Consider the following 7,197-nt stretch of genomic DNA (forward strand, 5'->3'; position numbering starts at 1 on the left):
TACCCACAAGATAAATTGGGGGCCAAAACCACATTTCTGTAGATACCAGAGGTATGTCAAATGCTTTTTCAGCATCCAGAGAAGCCACCATCCCAGTCTGAGTGTTCTGTATTCACACCATTGTGTCGAGTAGGGAGCCATCTATTGGTCATTCCCTGCAACTGCACCTGTTAAAAATAAAGATTTTTCCATCTACCACTGCACTTCCACTTTAGCTTCCAAAAGAACATACCAGTGAAGGCTTCCTTTCTCTCTTTGATATACATATGTCTTTGTTATACATATGCCTGTAAGTTCTGTAATTGTGTTTGTCAAAGTCATATGTATATATCTAGATTGCATTTCAATATATTTAATTTGATTTATAGGTAGCTGTTTGTAAGACGTATGTTTGATGTATGCCTTTATAAGAGAAATGTATACAAGCATATTGTAACTTCAGTTTATGTGATTGTATTGCAGACTAACCGTCAGTAGAACAGCATAGTAAGGAAGCCAAGGCCACTTAAGTGAACAATCTATGAATATTGATATTGGTACCCCACCTGATCAGTATGCACTAATGTTGTAATAACAATGTTCTACTGACGAGCTAGAAATTTAGTGAGAAGTTTGGCATCCACAGTAAGCAGAAAGATGGGACAATATGAGGAGCAACGCTCCAGGTTCTTAATGAGTTTGGACACCGCATCTACAATATCCTATTGTATGGAAGCTGGCAAGGAACCCATCTCCAAGGAATACCAGAGCATTGCGTGTAAACATGGAGCTAAGCCCTCTATGAATGTTTTGAAGAAGTCTACTGGAAGGCCATCTGGACCAGGCATCTTCCCAGATTGAAGAGAGGCTATGGCAATCTGGACCTCTTTTAAAGTGATGGGCGCATCAATTTTGGTTTTTTTAAGTATCTGTTAAAACAGGAAAGTCAATCTTCTTGAGATATGCCACCAAAGTTACATTATATCTTCATGCTATAAAGGGTATGGTTATAAACAGTATGATTACTGTGTAGTGCTAGTTTGTTCAGTCCTACTTAGTGCTACTGTTTGGTTACTCTTTAGTTCTAGTTTGTTCAGTGCTAACTAGACCATCCCTGTTTCTTCCATGGTCCCTCAGTTAGTGTTAGTTCTGCACAGAAACGTAGCTTAGTCATGGTCTTCCACTTCCAAATGCTGGAAAAACATCCTCTGTAACGCAATTAGGCAAAATAAAACTGCATTCAACTTATTATGTTTTATTGAAGATATAAGCTACCTGTAGATGGTACCATTTCCTCTCCCTGCATTCGTGTACTGCCTTGACATACTGGGTCTAAGTGAGCCAGGTTAGGCCAGACCTACATCACTACTATGTCCTAAGTGCAGTCATCGAATGCAGGGAGAGGAAATGACCATTCCCCCTGCCTATAAGGATGATGCCAATTGTGGAAATGGAATTCCTAAACTAAAGGAAATATTTCCATAATAAAAAAAAAACAATTAATAAAATGTGCTAAACATACAATGTACTTTTCGGACATGCTATATATTTGTCCCTAGCATATTCTTGGAAGGCTTAGATCGATTGCTTGACATAAAATGTCCAAATCTATCTGCTAACATACATTATATTGCCAAAAGTATTGGGACACCCAAATCATTTGATTCAGGTGTTCCAGTCACTTCCATGGCCACAGATGTATAAAATCAAGCACTATAGACATGCAGACTGCGTCTACAAACATTTTTGAAAGAATGGGTCACTCTCAGGAGCTCAGTGAATTCAAGCGTGGTATCGTGATAGGTTGCCACCTGTGCAATAAGTCCATCCGTGACATTTCCTTGCTACTAAATATTCCACGGTCAACTGTTAGTGGTATTATAACAAAGTGGAAGCAACTGGGAACAACAGCAACTCAGCCACAAAGTGGTAGGCCACATAACATGACAGAGCGGGGTCGGCGTATGCTGAAGCGCACAGTGCGCAGAAGTCATCAACTGTCTGCAGAATCAATAGCTAAAAACCTCCAAACTTCATGTGGCCTTCAGATTAGCACAACAACAGTGCATAGAGTGCTTCATGGAATTGATTGCCATGGCCGAGCAGCTGCATCCAAGCCTTACAGCACCAAGCAATGCAAAGCGGCAGATACAGTGGTGTAAAGCATGCTGCCACTGGACTCTAGAGCCTTTCCATAAGAGTTGAAGCTGTTATAGCTGCAAAGGGTGGGCCAACTCAATATTGAACCCTATGGACTAAGACTGGGATGCCATTAAATTTCATGTGTGTGTAAAGGCAGGCATCCCAATATTTTTGGCAATATAGTGTACATCATCTATTTACAGGTCAGCAGAAGGCCTGACATCCTGATTGGATCTGTGCACTTTTCCATGTGGCGGCTTGTTTTATTTTTCTGATCCTATATACTATGAACATTATTGCCATTATTGCCACAATTGTGGCTTTCTGACACTCTGGGGTACCAGAGGACATCAGGTGAGATGAAGAAAGAGCTTGCTGTGACATCATTGCACAACCGGAAGTCTGTGGGAAGCCATTTTGATGTTATTGGATGATGTTTATTTACAAGCCCTTTTACTTAATTTTAATTTAAGTGTTCTACTTTTATAATAAAATGGATAGTTTTAGTGGTATAAACACTCAACAGCGCTAAAATGAACTAAACATATACAATACTAAAATATATAAAACAAAATAGATATAATTAGTGCAAAGTTCCTACAGGGATCTATCACAAAGTGCAATATAGTGTAGATGGTGAAAAAAAACAACCAGGTCCTAAATTTGGACCCTTATATATGGTGAAAAGCAACAAAGTTCCCAATCCCAAAAATGGGATATTACTCATACACCAAATGTGTAGAAAAAGTGAATCCCAATAATGGGATAATCATACATCAAATGACAAAGTGATAAGTGCTTATAAAAAACACATATAATATTCACATGTGAATTCAACAAATCCATAAATATGAATAAAATAAAAAAATGTAAAAAAAAATAAATAAATAAATATATATATATATATATATATATATATATATATATATACGGTGAAAAAACAATCATAAAAAACAATGTCCAATAAAGTCCAATAAAGTGCAGAAAAAATTCCCACATCTAAGGTGCTTCGCTTTTCATTGAACGTGCAAAATGGTGCCGTGTGGTGTGCGCACCACAACAGATCCTACAATGGCTAAAATGCCCCCTCACCTCCTTCATATGACCCAATGGGCCAATGCGGCTTTTGGATCACACCTGGGTCCTACACGGTTAAGACCTCCTTGCTATCCGACCTCCAAATAGGCTCCACAAACAGCATACGGATGTCCCCTTTCCCTGGATAGGTAGGTAGATGACCTTTAAGAAGTGGAGTCTGCCCAATTAATGCACTTCCAGTGATGCTGAGCTGCCTCAGCATTATGGGGTTTTGAAATCCCTGCTCTTCTCTACTTTCTCTGTGTAGCACCACAAGTGATTATCCCATTATTGGGATTCACTTTTTATACACATTTGGTGTATGAGTATTATCCCATTTTTGGGATTGGGAAGTTTGTTGTTTTTCACCATATATAAGGGTCCAAATTTAGGACCTGGTTGTTATGTTTCACCATCTACACTATATGGCACTTTGTGATAGATCCCTGTAGGATCTTTGCACTAATTATATCTATTATGCTTTATATATTTTAGTATTGTATATATTTAGTTCATTTTAGCGCTGCACCATATGGGTGTTTATGTTGTTCAATTTTACACCTATAGGTAAAGGGTTTAGGTGCTAGCAGCTTTTACGTTGTTTACAGGTCCATCTATTAAGCTCAGGAGGAACATTTATTTATATAGTTTTAATGGTACACACTATTTGGAGCTCTTTGTTTTTATCTTTGATATATTAGCTCTGGGATGGATACATAACTGAGGAATTTTTTCTAAATGTCTTTTGAGATGATTATGAGATGAGATGATTATGGTTTGTATTACCCTCTGATGATTGCCATTAAGATCTGGGAATAATGCGCAATGTTGACCTTCTATAATCAGAAGGTCATGCATTTCTGGTAGGCTTTGCCTTTTGTTACCCGGTGGAGGATCCTACTACTTTCTGAGAGATACTCCCATCCTATAACTGTCATTTGGAGTGGCACACTGTCCATCACTATTTCAACTTTTGGGACTTTAATATATTCACTTTTATTGCACATGTGGATTTGGACATTCAGTTGATTAGGACCATATGTATATTATTTATTGATGTATTTATTGTTTATATTTAACAGTACAAAAAATGGCCACTGCCCCAATCTATAACCGGCCTTCACAGCAAGGAGCACATGGAAGGGGCGACGCATGTCTAACAACAAAAGAGAAAAATTCTTTTTGTTGTTTGACATGCACCTTAGCTGCCATTGTGCTACATGCTGGGTGTCCAGTGCGCTTCTGTACCTTTAAGGAGGGGTGGGCTCCCTCAGGTTCACCTGCCCCTGGTCTATTCATTAAATACATGTGCCTTTACTATGGGGGCTCTCAAAATTTGTTGAGTTAGGACTACAGAATATCAGGGTGCTGTAACGAGGTTCTGTAGCTTACGCATCAGGGGCGGACTGACCATTTGGAAACTCGGGCACTACCCGAGGGCCCGGGGTCAGTAGGGGGCCCCATGAGATGTCCCTGGTACCTTTTTCATAGGCTTTTTTGAGTTTGGGCAAGGACACAGGGGAACCATGATCCCCTATTGCCCGGGGGCCCCATGAATTGTCAGTCCGCCCCTGTTACGCATGTATTTGCAAATGTGTGCTAACTAAACCCCTGTTTTTAACGCATACTGATAGACAGGTTTATTTGGTTTGTTTGCAAACTGGTTGGTAAGTTGAGCCAGGAATTTTTCTCTTTTGTTGTTTGACCTTATTATTTAACTTTCATTTATTCATGAATTAGCACAACACACATTTTTAACACATATAATTTATAACTATGATAATATAGTAGCATTACAACTTCTGCCTTTCCATCTGGTGGACTCTGCCCTTTCCTTGAATTTGCAGAATGTGCTGTACCACAGTGGCATGTTCCAAAAAGACTATTGATTCATGTAAGTCGATTCCAGCTCTGTACCATCATGTGGAAGGCAATGTTTTGGCCTCGTTGGACAGGGCGGTCAGCAGCAAGGTCCACATTACTGCTGATACGTGGTCCAGCAGGCATGGTCAGTGACTTTATATATTCTTCACAGCACAATGGATAACTCTGTTAGCAGCTGGGAAGGATGCAGGACAGGATTCAGTGCTGGAGCTTGATCTGCCACCATGCCTCCAAAAAGCTGGTGGTGATTCTGCCACATCTGTCTGCTCCACTCCTTCCTCTTCCTCTATGACCTCTTCTGCTGAATTGTTGTCTGAACCAGCAGTGCTCCGTAAGCGTTGAAGGAGCTACGCAAGTAATCAGGCTAAAAGATGCCACGTGGTGCTTCAGCTGGTCTGCCTAGAGGACAGGAGCCACACCAGGCCAAAGAGTCCATCAGCTCTGCAGGGGCAGGCTCAGAGGTGGTTGACGCAATGGCACCCTGAGCCAGGAATAGTTGTATGTGACAACCTTCTCTCCGCCCTCCAACAGGGACACTTGACACCTGTTCCATACTTGGCACACATCCTGAATTTGGTAGTGCACTGTTTTGTGAACAGGTACCCAGACTTCCAAGATCTTATGAGACAGGCCAGAAAAGTCTGTGGCCATTTCTGGTGGTCATACATGGCTAGTGTTCACTGGCTGACATTCAACAGGAATTCAACCTGCCCACCAACCGACTTATTTGTGACATGCCCACCAGGTGGAGCTCAACATTGGCAATGCTGTAGCGGCTGCACACGCAGCAGAGGGCCATCAATGAGTACCTGTGTGAATATGGCACAAGGACAGGCTCAGGGGAGCTTGGCTTCTTTTTTGCCACACCAGTGGCTGTTAATAAAGGATGCATGCAATGTTCTGTCACCATTTGAGGAGGCCACAAGGATGGTGAGCTGCAGCAATGCATGCATCAGTGACACTGCCCCTCCAGTCTTCCTGCTGGAGCACATGCTTCGTGGAATCATGGACAGGACACTTGAGGCAGAACAGCGGGAGGAAGAGGAGGACTTCCTGTCCTCTCAAGGCCCCCTTTATGCAGAAAACATTCCTATGGGGCCATAGAACACACAGGAGGAGGACGAAGAAGAGGAGGAGGAGGATTGTAACAGCACAAAAGTAGAGGATAACATATGTCAGTATTCAAGAGGTGGTTTTCAGTCCCCAGAAACCCAGCTAGGAGTAGTTCCTGGCAATGTCCTCCTCAGTGACCCAGCGGACTCAGAATCTCCTGCCTCCTCAAACTTATGCTGCATGGGCTTTCTGATTCTGCAAAGTCTGCATAAGGACTCGAGGATTTGTGGTATCAAGGAGAGGGATCAATACTGGTTGGCAACCCTTCTTTATCCACGTTACAAGGATAAAGTTGCAGAGCCTTCGTAGAGGTAACAGAGGATGAAACATCTTGAGGATGCCTTGAAGAAAAATTTGTTCAACACCTTTCCAGACACTGGGTGGTTACCATTTCCTGGACAATTTGTTCCTGAGGCTTTGTTCGGTCAAAGGAAGAGCGGTGGAGAAGGCAGCTGGCTGACCAATGCCTTTAACCAATTCTTTATTCCTCAGTGCCCAGGGCTGTTTAAGCACCCATCGGCAGCATCTGAATCATATGGTTTAGGATTATCTAGGGGCAAGAGCAGACTTGGAGACCTTTCCAACTGATCATCCACTCGGTTACTGGATCTTGAGGATGGATCACTGTCCAGAACTTGCTCAATATGCCATCGAGCTACTGGCCTGTCCTGCATCCAGCGTGCTTTCCAAACGGACATTCAGTGCCGCTGGACAGATAAAAGAGTGGCTGACCTTTATCAAAATGAATCAGTTCTGGATCAACAGCAACTATCAAGCCCCTGATGCTGATGTAACTGATTACATTTGTGCTGCCTATTCTATTTCTGAATCCTGATTATGCTAGCTTCCAACAATATTTTTGGTTTAGGGCACCACCAACCCCCAAGGCCCAATTTTTTTGCACTTGTTTGACAGGCGCATCTAATTAATTTTTTTTTACCCAGCAAGAGTAGGGCTGGCCATACACTATACAATTTTCTTATTATTTTCTGTCCAATTTCT

Source organism: Staurois parvus, unplaced genomic scaffold, assembly GCF_062004578.1.
Source record: "Staurois parvus isolate SC_StPar_1 unplaced genomic scaffold, SC_StPar_1.0 ptg000030l, whole genome shotgun sequence".
Lineage (NCBI taxonomy): Eukaryota > Metazoa > Chordata > Amphibia > Anura > Ranidae > Staurois > Staurois parvus.